This window comes from Anopheles coluzzii, chromosome 3 (assembly GCF_943734685.1).
Source record: "Anopheles coluzzii chromosome 3, AcolN3, whole genome shotgun sequence".
NCBI lineage: Eukaryota > Metazoa > Arthropoda > Insecta > Diptera > Culicidae > Anopheles > Anopheles coluzzii.
The window spans coordinates 51,319,200-51,323,426 of NC_064671.1; positions in this window are offsets into that span (position 1 = coordinate 51,319,200).

The following is a 4,227-nucleotide window of genomic DNA, read 5'->3' on the forward strand; positions in this document are numbered from 1 at the left end:
TAAAAATATCAGGTGGTGGATAAGGGCCTTTGGGGGGTCGCCATAGTTGAGGGACTTTACGTCATTTAAAAACCGTTAACCATTGGTTTCCGCACACAAAGCTTAGCAAATAGACAAGATTTCTTTGTTATTATGTGCATTTTTGTGTGTCTACTGATTTTATCGAAAAAATTAGATATATTAACAAAAGATTTGATGATTTGTTTATGCACGAAATTTAAAATCATGTGAGTAAGAGTTCTAATCTCACAAACATTGTCCATGCGGCTCGTAGATAATGAGGAATTAATGTGAAAATTGAAAAAATAATGCTTTCTTAATTTTTATCATCAAAAATGTCGAAAACACAATGAATTATAGAATAAATTGACGGAATAACACAAAATAACACACTTTAATCCATGTTTTAATGTTAAATAAGAACTCGCAAAGTCCAAAATATATTTTAAAAGAATATTTAATCGAAAAAATTGGGTAGATAAATTATATGAACAAATTTAATAAATGTAAACAAAGTTTGAATCCTGGGGACCTTACGTCAAGTGACGAATTGTCAAAATGCACTAGAGTCCACCACCTGATATTTTTAAATCCACCTTGAATCCGATCCAATATCCGATCCCAAAGTGGGTTTATTATACAGGTGGGCTTATCCCGAACAAATTGACAGCCGTACTGTAGAAAAATGAAAACGAAATGACAGGAGGGGATTCGATCATTTGTTGATGTATGCGTGTGAACTCCAATGGCTATTTTGGATGATGTGTCGTAGTGTGGGTGAAAAACTACGTATCACAATCGAATCCCCTCCTGTCATTCGTTCGTCCAATATGGCCTTCCCGCCAAACCTATAAGCCCACCTAGTCCCTATACCCACTTTGATCCGATCCTGCAAAAATTTGACAATTTTTGGCCAATTTTTAGGGGGTCCAATTGTCATTTGGGCGGGGTATATTGTTGGTACAGTCAATACTCGAGTTACGCGGTTTGTGCGTTCCAAAGGAATCCGCGTAACTCAAACATATGGGTAAATGACATTCGAATACTCGATATTTTTTTATTCAATTTAGTATTTGTATACACTTAATCATTTATTTGATACGATTCGTGCAAAACGTTTTGATATTTTTAAAGTGGATTAAATTTAACAGCAAAAATGAAATTTATACTGCATTGGACAATTCTTGAAGCAAAATGCCCTGATTTGACATCTGATGTGTCAAATCAAGAACACCGCGTATCTCCGAATCCACGTAAGGCCCGTGTATGTGCTCCATCGCCATCGATTTTATCGCACGTGCTGTCAAACGGGTTTTCGTATAATATTGCGATTAATTGGATGATTTTAATAGTATAACGATTATGAAAAATTAAGTTGAGATTGTTCCTACAAAACACCACTCATTTAGTTTGAGGCCCGTGTCTGTGCTCCATCGCATGCGATTTTATCGCACGTGCTGTCAAACGCTTTTTCGTATAATATTGCGATTAATTGGATGATTTTAATAATATAACGATCATCAAAAATTAGGTTGAGATTGTTCCTACAAAACACCACACATTTAGTTTAACAGATAAAATCGGATGCGGCGTCCGACGAAATCAAAAATTTTTGATTCCGTCGTACGACGAAATCGCACGTCCGACGTTATCTGTCAAATCCCATATAAAATTTTGACAGGCCTTCCGATAAAACCGCATCCGATGAAGCACAGACACGGGCCTGACAGATAAAATTGGATGCGGCGTCCGGCGAAATGAAAATTTTTTGATTCCGTCGTACGACGAAATCGCACGTCCGACGTTATCTGTCAAATCCCATATAAAATTTTGACAGGCCTTCCGATAAAATCGCATCCAATGGAGCACAGACACGGGCCTAACACTATAATATAGCACTATATAGCAGTTAACACTATAATTCACACTATAATAATTCAATTACAAAAAACACTATAATTGGGGCCCTTCACGATTCTAGTCAGTTTTTTGTATGGAGTTTGACAGTTGGAGGCTGAAATCATGTAAACACTCCATACAAAACCACACATAAAACTAGCCTGCAATTTTCAGTCTAGATTATTCTAGCCTCAAAGCTAGAATTAGATTCGAGTACCTGCTCGAAAACACAGGTTTATTTACATTTACCCCAAGGTGCATTCAAAAGATCAGGTGGTGGAATCTGGAATCAAAGTGTATGTAGTCCAGGTGGTCTCATAGCATGTTTTTTAAAACCAAATTTGAATATCACTTGACAAGATGGGTGAAAACTTTTGTTCAAACAGGCTTTCTGGAAGCTTGACGAACACTCAAAACACTCTTAATATATTCATTCAGAAGCAGAAGCGATAAAAATCAGCCTTCTAAATCCATACACCTTGGGATAAGCCCACCTGTATATTATACCCACTTAGATAGCTGCTCGAAAACTGCTATACAATGCAAACAGCTGACAGGCTGAAATTTCAGCCTACGAGCTTCAAACGGAAAGGCCCCCATTCATGGCAATTTTTAAATATTCTCATGAGAAAAACTGAAGTTAATAAAAACTGGGTTATTTTTATCAAAAAATAGGAACTTTTTAAATAAATATTCAGAAATTGGTGAAAAATGTGTCATTTGACTCATTATCCGTGTTAATCGCTTATCCGGTCAGGGTCAAGTACCGAGAAGCCCTTATAAACGGCGCTCCACTGTACTTGCTTTCAGCATTAAAATATAGTAAGCATGTTTACCTATGAAAATCGTTAGTTTTTTGCATCAAAACGTGTGGAATACCCGAGTATGCCGGTTTCCCAACTTACGTGTGTAAATCTGGTTGCCAACTCTACGGTTAACTATGGCCACCCGCCCAAAGGCGCTTTTCCACCACCTTATATTTTAAATCCACCTTGAACCAAAACAGCCATTGGAATTCACACACATACATCAACAAATGATCGAATCCTCTCCTGTCATTTCGTTTTCATTTTTCTCAGAGAGCGGTACTTGTTCCGACGCAATGCGTTGCGATTTTGCCAAAATATATGGGATTTGACCGACGCATGCGTTAACGACGCACGACGCAGCGTCAAAGTAGAAAAATTTCTATTTCGACGCACGTCGTGATGCGTCTGTCAAAATGGTTCAATCATATCGGGTGAAAATCGATATTTTTCCACGTTAAATTGTTTCGAGCGCAATTGGACGTGTAATTGGACTACTAAATAATTTTATTAACAAATCAAAATAAATGTAGAGAAAGTAATTTCGTAATTGCTGCAAAATAGGTGTGTGCGGGTCAGTATGCAATGTGCAATAATAAAGCGAAAACATGCTTTGCACTGTTTTGAGCAGAACTGGAAATGATTTTACAGTTGTAATTTAACATTATAATCACATGAGAACCTATAAATAAGAGGCATTATTGCTGTTTGTTGATGTTTTTCTTAGTAAAATGTGTTGACATATCCATGCAGAATGCAGTGAACAGATACCAGCGTGCGTCACGCAATGCGTTGCGATACGCTGCGTCGAAACAAGTACCAAGCCCTCACGGTATTAATACACGATGCGCAATACCTAACCAGTTGAGTATTTTTTGCTATTTTTAGAATGCTTGAGTCGTTTGCCGTCTGCTAAACGAAGTCTTTCTATATTTCGTTTAGGTAAAGTGCTTGAGTCGTTTAGAAGGCGTTTAGTGGTCGTTTAGTGGATTTGTGTCACTTGGGTTTTTTTCTAGATTCGCTCGGGAATGATATTTCCTATCGTTATAGTTGGTCATGTTCCCACTATACAGGCAGTCCCCGAGATACACGGTACCTCTTATACGCGGATTCGAAGATACGCGGTTTTCTAAATTTGACAATTCTTTGAACAAATTGTACTGATTTGACACATCAATTGTAAATTGCCAAATAATTTCCGTTTTGATCGAATGTTAAAAACTATTTCAAAAAGTTTAAAACTGTTATATTCAGTCAGAATCATATCAGATAATTCGTTTAGTGACTAAAACCACCCCCTACTTGCAACATTACACGAAAATTAGTGATATTTTAGCTGAAAATCGCGAGATTCGACTTACGCGGAAATTGGAGATACGCGGTATTTTGCGGTCGTTTTCGGTCCCCATTAACCGTGTATCTCGGGGACCCCCTGTATTCTTAAATAATATTTTTTTTTTATAGATAACGTCACAGAAAATTAGCGTTTGAAATTCATCAAAAAACCATAGCTATGAATAAA